The sequence below is a fragment of the Siphateles boraxobius genome, unplaced genomic scaffold (genome assembly GCF_051911475.1).
Source record: "Siphateles boraxobius isolate OS27281-9 unplaced genomic scaffold, OSU_SipBor_1 41, whole genome shotgun sequence".
Classification (NCBI taxonomy): Eukaryota; Metazoa; Chordata; class Actinopteri; order Cypriniformes; family Leuciscidae; genus Siphateles; species Siphateles boraxobius.
Window position 1 is genome coordinate 17,417,709 of NW_027509042.1, and position 17,775 is coordinate 17,435,483.

General features: G+C 39.7%; 1 protein-coding gene across 17 annotated transcripts in view; it reads left to right on the top strand.

Annotated features, from left to right (window-relative positions):
* Nucleotides 1-1,829: 1,829 nt before the first annotated feature.
* sgip1a (SH3GL interacting endocytic adaptor 1a) overlaps nucleotides 1,830-17,775 on the top strand; it is an 86,445-nt gene continuing 70,499 nt past the window's right edge. For 15 of the 17 annotated variants that reach the window (XM_077198674.1, XM_077198678.1, XM_077198684.1 and 12 more), the window contains exons 1-4: nucleotides 1,830-1,961; nucleotides 2,603-2,754; nucleotides 3,324-3,418; nucleotides 17,108-17,200. The gene's annotated coding sequence lies outside the window, so the exon portion shown is untranslated. Of the gene's footprint in view, nucleotides 1,962-2,602; nucleotides 2,755-3,323; nucleotides 3,419-17,107; nucleotides 17,201-17,775 lie in introns of those variants that run through there. The other 2 variants (XM_077198675.1, XM_077198677.1) reach the window with 2 other exon arrangements.

The window sequence follows — 17,775 nt, forward strand, 5'->3', positions numbered from 1 at the left end:
TAATACAATGACATTCCATCATTTTGAGTCTCCAAAAGAGTGTTGTGCATTTTACTGTACATTGTCTAAAGAGTTAGATTCTATTTGTCAAATTTATCTACTCATCTGGTCTGCATCAGTCTTCAAGTATTGGATAATACACAAAGTTAACAAACAATATAAAAATGGTGTGACATGGCGCAGTTTCAGTTAGCCGCATAATTCTCTAAATGATTCTTTCCCTCCACCCACACGTCCCTGCATCCACTCAGCTGTGTCTTCTCCAGGAGGAAGCTAAACACAGCGCAGTGAAGCTGGCAGACAGAGGGAGGGAGGGATAAAGCAAGGAGAGGAGAAGAAAAGGAAGCTGCTCTCCCCTGGGGGACAATGCTCTGCATCAAATGAGGAACCCAAATGCTTTCTGACATTTGGTGGATACAGCATGTGCCTGGCCTCAGCTGGCCCAAACGCTACTGTGATTACGAGTGAACACACATTTACACAACACACACACACACACACATTAGAAACATACATAAAACAGAGATATCTTATAAAAATGCACTAATGTTCATCCATCTTTATACCTCATTTAAAGTGCTGGAACATGTGCATGACTTACATAAAAAATCTGAAGTGGTAAAAAGTGATGAGAACATTTTCCCTGGAAAAATGCCTTTTATGGCACTTTAAGATGTCTATAACTTCCCCACAGAGAAGGAAGAGAGAGAGAGAGTGAGAGAGAGAGAGAGAGAGAGAGAGAGAGAGAGAGAGAGAGAGAGAGAGAGAGAGAGATTATATCACGATGAGTTGTGACCGTATGAAACATGTTGAATGCTAATCATCCTCTGTCTCTCCCACTAACATCAGAGCAGCAGTACAAGCTGCGCTAGAACACAATGTCTGAGGCCTCTGATGATCTGCAGTTACTATGGCAACCTGCATGTGGAACTCTGGGTACACCTCTTGTATTAAACTTTGGAAATCTCAAGAATGTAACCTTACATTTTATATGAACATGAAGGTCAAATCGTTTCACATTACATAAGGGAAGACACACGACATAATTTGAGAGTGACTGTCTTATAGATTTTCAATCAAATCCAGGATTGCTGTGGTTACGTGATGTGGATGATCTGTGTGTTCTACAGAGAACATGACCCACAGCAGTGTGAAAACAAATGTAGGCCTACCTCATATTTTAAGACAATCAGCTGTAATCGAAATAAATACGTTTCAGTTCCCAGATTCGTTTGTAATTGTGTGTGTGTGTGTGTGTACTCATATTTTTATTTATTTTGTTTTTAAGAAACAAATAGGCTATATGCCTTACGGGGAATTCTGTAATTTTTGTAGTTTATAGTTTTCATACTTCTGGAAGTCGAACAATTCCACCACAACTCAGGCTAATGTAATCACATTCTTTGGTTTGAATAGCCTATTTTAAGCATTTTAAGCATTTTTTTAATTAAATAACTAATTTGTGTTGCTGACTGATTTAATTGATAGCGTTTTAAAATGAAAATTCTGTTCACAAGATTATTTTTTCCGCCTTAGTTTTGTTTACACTTTACACATTTGTCAAACATGCTCTCTACAGTGTTGGTAAAAACTTGCGAAAAAATAAATAAAATAGAGTGTAGTTAAATCTATTTTATTAAATAATTTAATACATGGATGTATATAGTTATCGGTCCAATCGGTCATTGTTTACGTGTGTCTTATCACGTGGTAACAGTTTCCTATGCTAGTCATCTCTTAGTTTTGAATTAACTCTCCGATATTACCCAGATTCTTTATATTTTACCACAAATTGGTGTCGCATCTGCCCCTCGAAGAAAGCTAGAGTGTTTTTCTTTTAATGTTTGTAGTGGGAGAGTTTGTTTATGTTGTGAAGGGCAGGTCCTCCACATACACACACACACACACACACTCGGAGTGTTTTTAGGACAGTGTGCGAAGCAGGAATCCGTGGAAATGTGGTAATGTTGATTAATTTACTGTTGTGCTTTTATTTCGAGTTATGGGAGGAGTTTGTGGTTTTATTTATTAATTGTGACGCTGTTTTATTTGCTTCTATATATCGACAACGCAAGGTCAAACAAATCGTGAATTCACTTTCAGTACTACACTGCATCATATTAATCATTACTTTTGCTTTGTTGTCCTGTAAAAAATCTACATGTAAGCATTCTTAAAATAAGATAAGACTAGCATGAGCTAGTGACTTATCCAATTAAATTTACTTGATATTAACTTTATTTTTCATTCTCCAATTGGTTTTTTAAAAATATTTTTAAAATCATAAACCTAGAGGCTTAAGTAAAGTTATGCTATAAAGTTACAAACTCTTAGGTTAGGTTAAGATACTACTTGTTTCTTTTAGAACTTTATTGAATGGGTTTGTTTGACAGTGAATCGGGGTAAAGATGGATTTAAGATGTAAGGCTAAGTATGGGGAAGTTGTTTCTTTGAGATATTTGTGGATACATGGTTAGCTATAAAACATTTGTAGTTCTAATTACATCTTCTGCACACTTTTTGATAATGTAAAAAAATATGTTAAGTAAGTTTTGTACATCAGCTTTTAAAGGAGGATTAACAATTATGGTTTTGTCTATAGGTGATACAACAGCAGTAAAGAGTGGAATCAGTGCAGTCGAGCTGGATCAGCCGGTTTATTCTCTATTTACATGCGGGTTTACCTCATGGCAGCCACAACATGTTTTCTTCTATCATAGGATCACCTAGGACCACTTTTTCAAGAAAGTTACGGTAAATAGTTTGACCTGTATCGTTTAATTAGCCTACCCGAGGTAATACCCAGCGCAATCTACTGTTTTTTACTGTGGTTTGGATTTTGTCGTAACTTAGTGATGTACAGCAGCTGCATAACTGATAACATGATAATCTTTTACACTTAAAAAGCCTGCTAATTTTATATTAGCGAATTTGTCTATTACTACTCTTGTTACAAAATTAAGAAAAAGGGCCTAAAAGGATGATGGCAGTTGGCAGTATCATGAAAAACACTATGAGAATCCAAATTTATTCAATACAGAGGGAGAATGAGTACAGTTTCATTACAGTCTTTTTAATACAGATCAACCTGGGATTTTCTAAAAGATGCACATTCTCAGTTTTTATTTTACGTGGAGGCTTGCATTCTCACTAAAAAGGAACCAAACCTGTAAAAGATAGACAGTAACAAGTAAAGACTTGTGCTGGCTATGAAATCCTCAGAGGTTTGCATTGCTGCTAACATTGTGGAAAACATGCCGTGTTAGGTAGCTTGTCAGATGAAGTGTATCATCCTCATAAGCTTACTTCTTTTTTAATAATAGATTGTGAAGACTGAAGGACATGATGACAGCAAGGTGAATGGGTTAGTGTTTGTGGGATCTACTGCTTGCAACACCTCCTTGAGATCTGCAGTATGGTACGTGACCCACTGCACACACTCAGCTCATGTTACACGTATCCAATTTAGGGTAGCGTTTGCCCAAGACAAGACCCAGAAAATGACCTAGTAACTAGCCTAGACATGCTTTGTGTAATATTAAAAACTGTCCACTTTTTGCATTCAGTTCTAACCAGCCACATTTCTTGATATTTTATTTCTTTATTTCTAAATATACTGCAAGGGGTATGCAAATTTACGGACTCAACTGTATATAACATATCTTCAGGCAAACTGTGCCAGCATAATTATTTACCACTGGTAAGTTATCTAGAGGCCATGCATTACTGTTGCTTTCTTGTTTTTGCAAGAGAACTAATTAGAAACTCAAGAACCTGTTTTGTCAAGATCAAAAGAAAAATAAGTCATGATCCCTCTTTACTGTCCTTATCTCGTGAATTAAGCAGCGCTGCATTTTGTCTAGTTTTCTCACAGATTAATTTCCATAAAGAAAATCAATGGACATGCAGAACGATTTCTAACGTTTCTCAAACACAGCCTGCATTGGAGCAACATCAAAAGTGGAGGGCTGTTGTATTTATGCAGCTTAGTGGGAACATTGCTAACCAGTCATTTGTTTTTAAACCTAAACGTATTTTTGGGAGTAATAAACCCATCTAATCTTTGAGTTAACTGCCAGAGCATATAAGCTGCCTCTCACCTCGCTCTGGCATCAGCTGTTTTGGCATCCCTCTACCTCCCCAACCCCACCAACATAATTTAGTCATCTTGCTACCAGACTCATCTTCCAAGCATTAGTAGTCCCACTGGGGGGTATATCTAAGCAGCAAGCCAAATACGTTTAACCTTAATAGCTTAAAGATTAAATGGGCAAACGAACTTGTGAAACAGTTATATTTTGCTCTATTGTGTCATTTTGTATTTTTTTTTTTCATTATTTTTAATGAATTTGAATTAGATTAATGATAGTTTCTAATGATTCAAGCATGGATACTGTTTTTAATTATAGCTAAAACGTCTTAGTGTTTTGCTGACACTTCTTGCCATCTCTTTCTTGGTTGCTCATACTGTTCATCCTTGGCTCCCAGCTCACAATCCATTTGAAGTCAGTACAGTGTTTACTCACACTTACCTGAGGAAATCTAACAGCTGGTTACAATTTGTGACACAGCTCTGCAAAAGTCCACATTAAAGTGAAATCGGAATCGCAAAAAGTTGTTATAAGAAAGGGGGGAAGGGGGGACACTTGTCTGCATTTGAGACTGAAGGGAACTATCGGATCCATTTCCGAAAGCTTGCATTCGCATATCACAAATGCATGACACAGTTTGGATACAAACGATGTTTTATTTGAGATGTCTGAATGCCTGGCAACAGATGTGCTATTAATTAAGCAGATTATGCAAGTGACAGTGATTCAAACCCACTGTAATTGAAACAGCGATGCTGCCACTGCGCAGACGTATCTGCTTGTTCTTATTTCAACTTGGCACGGCAGAGTGACATGATGTTGCACGGTGGCTGTAACCGAAACCAAACCGTTACGTACGTCATACTTGTCATACCGCCATCGCAACCTCTGTTGACCCAGTCATGGCTCAGCGATAGTTGCAGCAGCTGGCGTTTGCCTGACTCCTTTCACGTCCCATAAATCGGCACTCTATTCCAATGAGTGTTTGGCAGTGTCCTGTGACCTTGATATTCAAGGTTTAACAGCTCACTGTATTTCTACAAAAGAAAAGTTTGGAAGAGCGAGAAGAATATGTTTGATAAATGGCTCCCAAGTTCATCTTAGAAAAGGTTCATCCCAAGAAGGTCAATAGGAGAGGCCTTTGTGTGGGACATTTTAGACAATTGTGGGTCTACACACACACACACACACAATGGGTTTTCTTGTTTTATGAAGACATTCCATAGATATAATTATTTTTTATACTTTTATACTGTAAATTCTGTCCCCTAACCCTAATCTAACCGTACCCCTAAACCAGAGAAAACTTTTTTACATTTTCAAAAAACAATTCCTTATGAATTATAAGCTGTTTTCCTAATGGGGACCAGAAGATGTCATTCACTTGTCATAAAGTGAAATTACTGAACCTAAACATAGGAGCCTGACAAAAATGCTAATTTAAAAGAAATAGGGCAGACAATTTTATAGGTCTTTGCATCTGAAGTTTCCATATACAAGTTAAATGTTTAGTGTCGTTTTCAACCAGGGAGCCGGGGCCCACTAGATTATAATCAAGAAGTTAACTGAAAGCACATTTCTTTTTTCTTTTTTTGTCCACGTAAGTAACTTTTAGTTTTATTCAGCATACAGTTCTTGAAATGTCATGGAATTCTGGAATCAAAAAATGTGGTTAATTCACACAGTTTTGTTAATAGAAAAGTTTGAAAACAAGCAGATTTGTCATTATTAACATAAATGTCAGAGAAAATATCTTATCCTATTTGGGGACCTTTGGATATATATGGTGTTGGACAATAGGGGGTCTTCAGATCAAAAAGGTTGAGAGCCTCTGTACTACATTTGATGTTACTAATGCTAATGCTGCTGATTTTAATATGTCAAGTTAACATTAACTGTCTAACAAGGATGATGAAATAATTAACTGGAGAAAGCTTCAGAGAAAGAATGGGTTATAAATGCTCAACAAATCATTTTGCACAATATGACATTTTGTTCCAATAGTAGAAAACTAACAGATACTTTGGTACTTCAACTTAAATTACACAAATACAGTTCCCTATCGGTCAGTCACTTCTACGTAGATCATGACTGACCAATAGGAATCTTGCTAGAGAGGTCAGTCTACTTCGAGTGAAACTAAACAAGCCAATACACACTGACATGCAATCATTTGCATCAGCAGTGCGGCCTCGCAGCAGGATTATATAACGAGCAGCTGCTGCAATTGCACTTCAGCCATCTCGGAGCTGTGGTTGAGACTCTCGTTCCTGCAAAGGGGCGGAGTCCCCGTGCATCTGCCTTCGGCAGTAACACGGGAGACCTGAGGATCACTGTGAGCGCGCTTCCTAGGAACCCTCATCCCTCTGACGCTCCGCAGCCATTTGAGTTACCAACCGAACGTGCTGGACCATCCTCGAGATGTGTACCAGTCGTTTCCTTTGGTGCTCCCCGCGACGACCAGATGTCGATCGCTGCATCGGAGGGTGGGTCAGACATCTCCAAAGACAATGGCTCGGAGCCGCTGCCTCCTCCGGGTGTGCCAGCGGTGCCCAAGTTGGACCCGGAGATGATCGCCATGCTTTCCCGGGCCACCAACAGGATCGGGCTCGAGGGGAACCCTTCACCGTGTCCCGAGCCTTCAAGGCTTTATGAATGGTATCTCGGGGTGGTGCACGCTGGTTCTCAGCAACCCACCCCAGTGTCTTTCTTCCCAGAAGTGCACGAGGAGCTCACGGGGACGTGGACGGCACCTTTTACTGCCAGAAATCGTCTCGGTTGCTCCTCCTTCCTCACCACCCTTGATGGCGGGGCAGCTAAGGGATACATGAGTATCCGGCCAGTGGAGCGGGCCTCTGCAATGCTGCTGTGCCCTAACTCCACTTGATGCGGAGAACCGTGTCTTCCTTCCCAGGCCTGTAGGTTCTTGTTGGACCTATTCAACAAGGCTTACAAGGCCTGTGGGGAAGCTGCCTCTGCCATGCACGCCATGGCGTTGCTGCAGGTCCATCAGGCCACAGCACCGAAAGACCTGCACGAGGGTGGTCATGATCAGTCTGCTCATCACCGGGGGCATCCTCCTGGTTCTTCCCTTGCTCCTGCGCCGCAGCAGCAGCCTCCACCTAAACGGCACCGTGGAGCCAGTCGCAGGCAGGCCGCCCCGCCCGTCCAGGCCCCAGCCAAGAAGGGTGGCAAAGCCAGAGATAAGTGGCCCCGGCACGGGCAACCCGGAGATGGATGGAACTGCTCTCAAGGAGACGTTGACCTCACTACTCCCTTCCCCGGAAGAGGGCCGGGTGGAATAATTTTCTGTTCCGCCGCTGGCCTCAAAACCAGTGGTACCCAAATTCTCAATAATAGAGCAGTTTCCTTCATCCATAGCAACATTTTGGTGTCTTATAATTTTATAATTTACACTTTAGTCATAAGTTTACATACACCTTTCAGAATCTCCAAAATGTAATTTTTATTTATTAATTAATAAGAAGGATCATAAAAACATTGTTTCTATTTAGTACTGCACTGAAAAAGCTTTTTCACATAACAGATGTTTAATAGCCTAGTCCACAAGACAAAATACAAACACAAAATACAAGACAAATTACTTGATTTTATTATTGTGTCTTTACCTGAATGATCCACAACTGTGTTTTTGTTTTTTGTTTTTAGTTTTTTTTGTAATGGTTGTTCATGAGGAAAAATCCTCCAGCTCCTGCACATTCTTTGCTTTTCCAGCATCTTCTGCATATTTGACTCCTTACTAGCAGTGACTATGATTGTGAGATCCATCTTTTCGCACTGGTGACAACTGAGGGACTCATACACAACTATTACAAATCCTGCAAACATATAGTGATGCTCAAGAAGTCCGTTAATGATGGAACTGGATGTAAATTTTCATTAAAAATTCATTAATTAATTTAGTCCTGCAACAAAACAAAAATTTAAACATCACCATCATCTTGCTCAAAAGTTTACCCATGGCTCTTAATGCATCGTGTTGCATTCTTGAGCATTACCTTGCAGGATCTGAAAGCTGTACAATAGGTAAAAGTTATGACTTTGACTATACATTGCAATCATTTTGTAAGGTTTAAAATATCAATTTAAGAGCTCAGTGTTGAGACCTTTAGCTGGATTTGATTGACAGGTGATCTGACCAATCATAATGCAGATACCCTCCATTTTTGTCCGACAAACAAACCAAACTAGTTAGTAGATTAAAGTGAGTGGACTTGAACTTGAAAAATAGTGTGTATTGATTTCTTTCTGCAGTTCTGATTTTCATTCATGTTTAATGCGTGCTATAACTAGAAGAGATTGTCAGTTCATGTACTGCTTGAACTGAGGCCTATACATAAAGCACCAAAAAACAGTGTTTATTGTTTGAATTTCATAATAATTATAAAACTTTGAAATTTTTGAAAAAATTTGAATGAGACTTTATTTCATACCAAAAGTAGGCTGCTCTGTCTTGTATGTTGGCGCATTGTCAGTGTCCTCTTTGCTCCACAATATATTTTTCACTGTGTGAGAGCATGTGGAGTGAGAGCGGAATGGCTTGTCGGACGTAGCAACAGTAACTAAGAGGGGCGGGTCTTTGTGAAAGGTCAATTTCAAATCATTTAAATCTTTGTGGACTCGGCCGGACTCGACTCGGACTCGGATGTTAAGGACTCAGACTCAAGTCCGACTCGGCCTCTTTGGACTCGGACTTGGACTCGGACTTGATTGTTAAGGACTTGACCTTCTCCTCCTCTGGAGTCAGAAGCATCTGAGGTCACTTCGAGCCATGTATGTCCCCAGCGTGCTCAACCGTGTGGCCGACGAGCTATCAAGAGCTGTGCTTCCAGGAGAATGCCGACTCCACCCCCAGGCGGTTCAGCTGATCTGGAGAGAGTTCGGGGAGGCTCAGGTAGACCTGTTTGCCTCCTCACAGACCTCCCACTGCCAGCTGTTTTACTCCCTAACCGAGGGAACCACGGCACAGACACACTGGCACACAGCTGGCTCCGTGGCCTCCGCAAATATGCATTTCCCTCAGTTGGCCTACTTGAGCAGACATTGTGCAATGTCAGGGAGGACGAGGAGCAGGTCCTTCTGGTGGCTCCCTATTGGCCCACCCGGACTTGGTTCCCAGAACTTATGCTCCTTGTGACAGTCCCTCCCTGGCCCATTCCTCTGAGGAAGGATCTTCTGACTCAGAGACGGGGCACCCTATGGCACGGAGGTTCTAGGTGACATACCCCCAGAGGTACTTAACACCATCACTTCAGCACGGGCGTCGTACACAAAACGTGTATACGCCCTGAAGTTGAATCTGTTCGTCGAATGGTGTTCTTCTCGCCGAGAGGACCCCCGAAGATGTTCGATAGGGTCTGTGCTTTTCTTCTTGCAGCAAGGGTTGGAGCAAAAGCTGTCTCCCTCCACCCTCAAAGTACATGGTGCAGCTATTTCAGCATATCATGACCACATACTGTAGATGGCAAAACAGTTGGAAAGCATGACCTGGTCGTCAGGTTTCTTAGGGGGGCAAGATGATTAAATCCTGCCCGACCCCCCTCCATACCCTCTTGGGACCTTTCTCTGGGACTTTGAGCACTTCAGGATGCTCCCTTTGAGCCTTTGCAATCAGTAGACTTAAAGCTTATTTCTATGAAGACTTTGCTACTGGTTGCACTGGCCTCTGTCAAGAGGGTAGGGGACCTGCAGGTATTTTCAGTCGACAAATCGCGCCTAGAGTTTTGTCCGGGTGACAACCATGTAGTATTAAGACCCCGGCCTGGCTATGTGCCCAAGGTTCCTACCACTCCCTTCAGGGACCAGGTAGTGAACCTGCAAGGGCTGCCCTTGGAGGAGGCAGACCCAGCCCTGACTTTGCTCTGTCCCGTTCGCGCTCTGTGTTTGTACGTGAACAGAACTCAAAGTCTCAGGACCTCAGACCAGCTCTTTGTCTGTTACGGAGGCCAGCAGAAGGGAAAGGCTGTCTCCAAGCAGAGGATGGCCCACTGGATAGTGGATGTCATCGCCTTGGCTTACCAAGCACAAGACATGCCCTGCCCACTCAGATTGCATGCACACTCCATGAGAGGCGTTGCATCCTCCTGGGCGCTGACACGTGGCTCCCCGCTAACAGATATCTGTAGAGCTACGGGCTGGGCGACACCTTACACGTTCGCTAGATATTATAGCCTATGTGTAGAGCCGGTCTCCTCCCATGTTCTCACCCGAAACGGGTAGTAGCACTGAGAGGTCCGGCTCTGTCGGCTTGCTGCACCCTACCGTGCGCCCTTATTGCTCCAGAGTAAAAACCTGTTGAGTCCTCCAAAACCCCTCGGCCAAGACATGGTGGAGCGTCCAGCGCCAGGCCCTTATCCGCTGAATCCTTGAGAATCGGATCTGGGCTGGGTTCCATATGTGTGACCCTACAGGAATCCCTTTTCCCTTGAGCTAAGTCACCCATTATTTCATATGCAGTACAACCTTCGGGGTTAGTCCATAAGTATTTTCCACATAACTTTTTGAAGAAGCGGCTTCCATAGTGTTCTCCTAAACAGAAAGGGCACGCTTTCCCAGTGTTATCCAATATCTCACTGTATGTGTTATCACGGAACAACAGTGACATTTACACTCTGTGTAAGCCTCCTCCTATCGTCCTTCCAGGCAAGAAGGTGTAGAGGCTTGCACGGGGTGCTGGATGGGGTGCAGCGGCTGTGACGCTTTGGTAGGGATTCCTATTGGTCAGTCATGACCTACGTCTCTGTTCCCTCCTTCAGGGAACGAGGGTTACCATATGTAACCAAGATGGTTTTTATCATATATACAGATATTTATTTATTTATTATTTTGTAAATATTGGTAGGGCAAGTACAAATTCGAACTGGTCTGACTAGGCCAGCAGAGGAAATCATTACTGTTTAGTTTTGCCGGATGAAAAAGCATGATGAAAGATCCTGAAATATTCTTGGTGAGCTGTTTCAGGCTAGATGATTTAGTCTTTGAGTGGGTTGAAGCTTTGTACAGTTCTTGTTAAGAACACAAAGGATAGGAAACCCATTTTAATCTCATCATAGTGTCTTTGCGCATGTTACAGCTTCTTTTCAAAATGCTCTACCACATGCTAGTTAACAGGCCCTAAATGAGACAGATTACCTACAAGTAGTCTCTGCCAGCTTCTTTGTGTTTTCCTTTACAGCTCCTATGCTTGCCACACTGCCTGAAGGAGAATAGCAGGCGCAATCGTTTCTCTTTCATGTGTCAATGCAGATTTTTAGTGTGTAGGAGTGCCCTACATACAGGTTCCCTGTTTCTGCCGGATATCTCTTCTTCTACCCCTCTAGTCCCATAAGATCCAACCTCTGTGATTGACCTAACCAATGTAGGGTCCATCAGAGGTTACAGTGGAAGTGATTCTTTCTCCTATCCTATAAATAGAGTTTGGCCAAAAGTGTCAGTTCACTGTGCATTTATTTAGCTTGAGAAGTCCCACATCTATTAATGAGACCTGGTTATTTGTGCCAGTTAGCTAGTGCTGGAGTGCTTCTCCGTCACTACATACGCACAACCCACATTATAGTGACCTGTCTTGAAGTAATCCGGTCATAGATGCAGTTCAATAATGAAGGGTATTCCAGAGGGTCAAGGTGTTCAAGCTCCATTTTAAAATTGATAGAGACAGACAGGAAATGATATTAAGGGACAATGGGATTGGTACATACAAAGCCATCACTTAAATGAAAAAAAAAGTATCTTATACCCCTTATCTAGCACAAAATCCATGTAAAGACATCATGCACTGTTTTCTGCAGAGCTGCTTTATAGCTGATATGACTTTGACAGTTATTGAACTGTAACTACATTGAACTGACTTCAGCTAAATATAATGACACTTTCATCATTTTTGCACAGTTTGATTAACAATTTGATCATATTTTTGAAGTAGTAGTGTTTACCTTGTCTTTATATAAATAAAACCACACACTAGCCAATGTAGTTAATTTGCCTAGTTTATGGGAAGTATACTGCTCTGCTTTAGGTGTGGAGTGAGGGAGATGCGGGAAATGAGATCAGGGGAGGGGTACAGAAGTACATTTACTGCCTTGTTTATTCAGGGCTAAGGTCCCATCCAGAACCGCTAACTGCTGTGAGTTAAACTAAATATATACAAACACACACGCGCACACACACTTTCAGTATAATGACACCAGACTATTAGAGGTCCTAAACTGAGACCCTCTCTAGAGAATTTAAATTATAAGAGTGGTGCTAAACTTTCCCACTGTCTCGTTCTCAGTGGTGCTCTTAAGGCCAGTCAACGCACATGACTTTCTATATATGGATAAATCCTGTGATTGAACATTACAAAAATCTTTAGAGTATTAATATGTTCATGTTATGCTGATTGGTCGATTTCTGCATTCTGTAGTGTAATATTTTTGTATAATGACCTCTAAATTGTAAATTTGACTGTTGTTTCTGGCAAGCAGTCATGGCTCTCTGGCACTTTCTAATCAACATATCAGTATTACATGACCATTTATTTATTTATTCACCAACACGTCATATAAATATAATGTGCAATCAGGCAGTCATTATCTCAATATAAACTCCTTCATAATGATGCTACACTCCCCTGCTTCCATCGGGGTCATGTCTGGGGTTATTTGTGATAATGATTGGCTCATTGTACATTATTCTTGACTTATTTTTTAACAGTCAGTTTGATTGATATCTTTTCCCTATAAATATATCACTGATAGCATGAGTTGGTTATGGTAAAAATTAGGAGATGTAAAGTATATGGGAATTGCTGTAATTAAACTTATTTTAGATGATTCTTTAATAAAGTAAAAATATATTGATTTAAAGTGTGTGGTTCTTATTAGGTAATTCCTAATTCTCACATGTCCTCAAGGCTCTTTTATCTTAGTTATACACCTTTTTTACTATTGTGTGGGGGATTTTGAGACCAATGTAAGAGATTATTGGCACTAACAGAAATAGGAGTAAAATATTTAAAAATTGAATACTGCTATTACTGTGATCATAGGCTTTTTACATTAAGAGCTTTTTATGCTTTTATTTGATAGGAACGTGAGAAAAGTCAGGGGTAGGATCAGGAAATGATAGGGTTTGTTGAACTTATCCATGTGAATAGGTGATTTCTACCACAGTGGTATAGACAAGCACATGTTTAAACCTATACAGTACAGAAATTGTGCAACTTAATTATCGAAGACACAAGAGAATTGGATTAAAAATACATTTGGCTCAAAAAATCTGGGAGGCCACGTCAGTCCATGATTTGGAATGACGTTTCTGTCTGTACTTTTCAGACAGACTTACAACAAAGATTTCACTAAATCTGCAAGTCTAGAACGTGATGGTTACCGTATCTCCTCACAGCATTTACAAGCACTGCTGATTCAGACTAGCTTGCACTGAGATCAGTTAGCCTCTCTTGAACCCAAAAGTGAAGGGTAACTGTTAGACACGTCTGGACATGTGGAAAGTCCCCACGTCTTCAGCTTTCTGTAACCCTGACTCTAGTTCCGTTGCCGATGAGCGACAATGATTACAAGAGTGACCCAAACCAAAACAACATTCCTGTTGCAGAGCGATGGCACAGATTAGCGACGTGCCCGTCTGCTCCTCTCCTTTGCCTACGTGCCGTTTGCCAAGCAATGCCCTGTAGAAGACGGACAAGGGTCGTCTCACACTTTCACACACCCTCATCAGCTCACTTCCTGACGCCTTGGTGACCAAAAGGAGTTAAGCTAGACAAGCTTTTAGAGCATATCGCAGCATCTAATATCTGCTGCAAATGCTGAATATCTAGACTAAAATACAGAAAAAGGGTCAAATGAAATTTACACCTCTAAAAACTGTAACTCTTAAGCATTTTAAGACTGTAACTTTGATGGTTTTAAAAGTTGTTTATCTGAATTATGTTTCATATCAGCGAGTTACCTGCAAAAATCACTTCTCCTTTCGTTGCCTTGTACCTGTACTTGTGTAATGACAATAAAGTTGAATCTAATCTAATCTAATGCTGACTTTGTTTATTAGTTCTAATGTTTCTGACTGAGATGAAAAGATATGAAGTTATAGTGAACTATTTGTACATCTTTTACTGGAATTTGTCCTTTGGACATGCCAGTGAGTTTTTGAAGATACAATCTTTTTTTTTTTTTTTATTGATACAGATGATTATGTTATGGCTTTATTAAAAATTTATATTATTTTGCTTAAACTACCATTCAAAAGTTTGGGGACAATAAGATTTTTAAAATGTTTTTGAAATATGTCTCATATGCTCACCAAGGATGTGTTTATTTGATCAACAAAATATAGTTAAAACAGCAATATTATGAAATATCATATCAATTTAAAATAACTGTTTTGTATTGTAATATATTTTAAAATGTAATTTTTTCCTGTGATGTCAAAGCTGAATTTTCAGCAGCCATTACAATCTTCAATGTCACATGGTCCTTAAAAAATCATTCTAATATGTGGATTTGGTGCTCAAGTAACATTTCTTATTATTACCAGTGTTGATTTATTTTTTCAGGATTCTTTGATAAATGGAAAGAAGAGCATTATATTCAGAGATATCATTTTTGTCACTAAATATACCCTTGCTGAATAAAAGTATACCCCCCCCCCCCCCCCCCCCAAAAAAAAACTCACAGAGAACTGCTGTGAAACCAATCATTTGAAGTGCTACAAGTAATTTTAAGCATCACATTATATACCTACCGTATAAAATCTATGTGAAATGTTGTAAGTTTAAATCTTTAAAAAGTGTTTGATTAAAATGATAAAATGTGTTATATATATATATATATATAGAGAGAGAGAGATATATATATTATATAATATCTAATACATTTCAATCTGTTTGTTAATACCAGTAATAGTGAAATATGTTTGTTGTTGTTTACATTTTATTAGTGATTTGCCTGGAACCGACAGTGTTTGGATGAGAAACGCAGTACACGTGTCAAACATTGCCCCCTATGTCTCCTCTGATCGCCATTGACTTATGTTGGCCACCTAAATTGGGATTTAGGAACGCCTATGGGTGGACTTTGTCTTGAGGGACAATCACACCCAGTGAGAAGGGCGGTTGTGGGCGGTTTTGAACTCAGCAGCACTTGAGGACCCATTTTTGACTCTTGGAGGACCGTGGCAGAATTACACGTTTACAAGTAGAGCACACCCACAGAAGATCCTCAGATAAGCAGCCGTTTACTGCACAATTAAGGCCTAACAGGTGCACACCCAGCACATGGACTCGCCCGCTTCTAAATCAGTTTGTGCGTGTGTGTACGTGAAGAATAATGATCCAGACGCCCAGAGCCTGTCTGCCATCTATTGGAGACTAAAAAAACACTTGAGGAGGAAAATAGGTCAGCAAACGTAGAGGAGAGAAATGCCGTAGAAAAACCGAGATGTAGGAGAGCGTGATGATGGAGACAGAGGGAAGACTTGAGAATATCACAGCTGGATCTCTTCACTGTCACACTTTTGTCTTTTGCTGTACTGTCTTTCTGTTAAATTCTCTCCCATCCCATTATATTTGCCCAAAATATTGTTATGACAGAATAGGGTCAGCATAACATGAATCTCTCATGAAACATTGAGAGGTGTTTTATAAAGTATGTGGCTTTCACTAATAACTATGCCTTGTATGGCAGCAAAATTCACTTTCATCTGTACATATCTGAAGTACAGAAGTATGTTAGGTTGAATTAATAACAGCACAAAAACAATTCCCTTAATTAGTTTCCAGTGGACATGTATGGATGTGCAAAATCTGTTGTATTCTTTGTACTGTTTGAATTAAAAAGTAAATCTCATTTTTTTATATCAGGAAAACAGTTTCTGTTCCCTTAAATTGCAGATGCATCTTCCCCTGTACTGTATGATGCATTCATTTTCCTGGATAACTAACTCAGGAGGAAGCGAAGATAAATCTGATTAATGTCATAGCACAAGGTGGCAGTGTTGCCTTCTTTTTTATATACAAGAATTTGAAGCAGCATGCAATATGAAACAATTCATTAATATTTTTGAACAGTGGGATGCTAAATTGTTGCCAGTGCTGTCCATTTATAATTTAGTATGATTATTTATTTATTTTACAGTCCAGTCATATAAAAGAGAGTTGATGATATTTTTAATATATATATATATATATACTTTTAGTTTATTGTATTAGCTGATATTTTTGCCAGACTGTCAGGTCAAGTGCATTGCATTGTGGGATACAGTCAGTACTACATACAGTGTGCTCTGTTATATACTACACATTTTCGCAAATGTAGTTTGTCATTCACGTGTTACGTGGCTATGGAAAATTTGGAAACTGAGCATTTTATACATACTGCACATTACATAAATAGTTAAAATAGGATGAATTTCATAGCCCAGGATTAAATTCTTTTTATTTTATACAAGGACTCATGCTGTATTACATGACTGAAATCTTTTACAGACACGTCATGAATCTGCTAAAACAGGCCCAGAAGCAAAATTATCATGGACGGTCACAGCTTTTCCAGTTTTATTTACATTGGATGCAGTAACATGTACTCAACAACAGGGGTCAGATTATTTTATATTTATGCACTTTTGGATGCTTTTATTCAAAGCAACCTACAGTGCATTTAACATTAATATTTTGAGAATGATTGAAAAATTAGCAGCTGATTTTTGATTAAAAGGTTTTTCCTTTTTTTAATGTAAATGTTTTTTTATACTAAGATTTATTCATGAAGATTTAAATGATACCATCTCTGTGTTTGTTGTGTTTTATATCTGTTGTTGTACTGTATGTGTGTGTATTCTGTCGGGGTTCCTGCTGTCTCTGTGTTTCTTGTGTTTATCCTCTGCAGAGAAATAATTGAACTGTTTTCTCATGCCTATTCTTTCATGTTTCAGATTGCTGTCTCTCTGCTTCCAGCTTCTTTGACACTCTCCATCTCACTCTCTTTCATCTCTTTATTTAGCACCAAGAGACGCTGCTGATTGCTCATCATGGACATTGACAAAGATGACTAAAGAACCTCTCACTGGATAGTTATTGAAATTGCATTGGTGAGGTAATATAATCCTTTTGTATGGGTGTATGTGCACATATGTGTGTTACTACTGTATGTGTCTAAATGTCGTTGTGTTCCCTCTCATAATAACCTGTTACTGATGTGCTATTTTTGTATAGCCTAGTACAGTATGCTGAGTTCTGAATGTTTTTGGTGCCACTTGGCATGAATTTGGTGCACTTTGGTGTTAGAGGTACAAATTGATAACATACAAGACAAGTACAACTGTCATGCCATGCCTGAGAGGTCATAAACTAATTGATATCCAACAATTCAAGTCATACAATAATGTCAGAAAATAAACCTTCAATTAGCTATCTATTTTAAAATATTTTTAATTATGAACTCATTTTAATTTCAAAAAACATAATATTTAGTCCAACAATTCACTCATTTTGAATAGGTGAGATTTTGTATAGTGCACTCATTCAATCCCATAATGCACCACAATGACAAATATACATACAAAAGTGGCTCGCTAAAAGGAATCATGTATGTGACAAAACCTCTCCAGTGTCAGAGTCTGAATTCACACTATATACAGTAGGGAATAGTGAATGAGGCGATAGAGGATG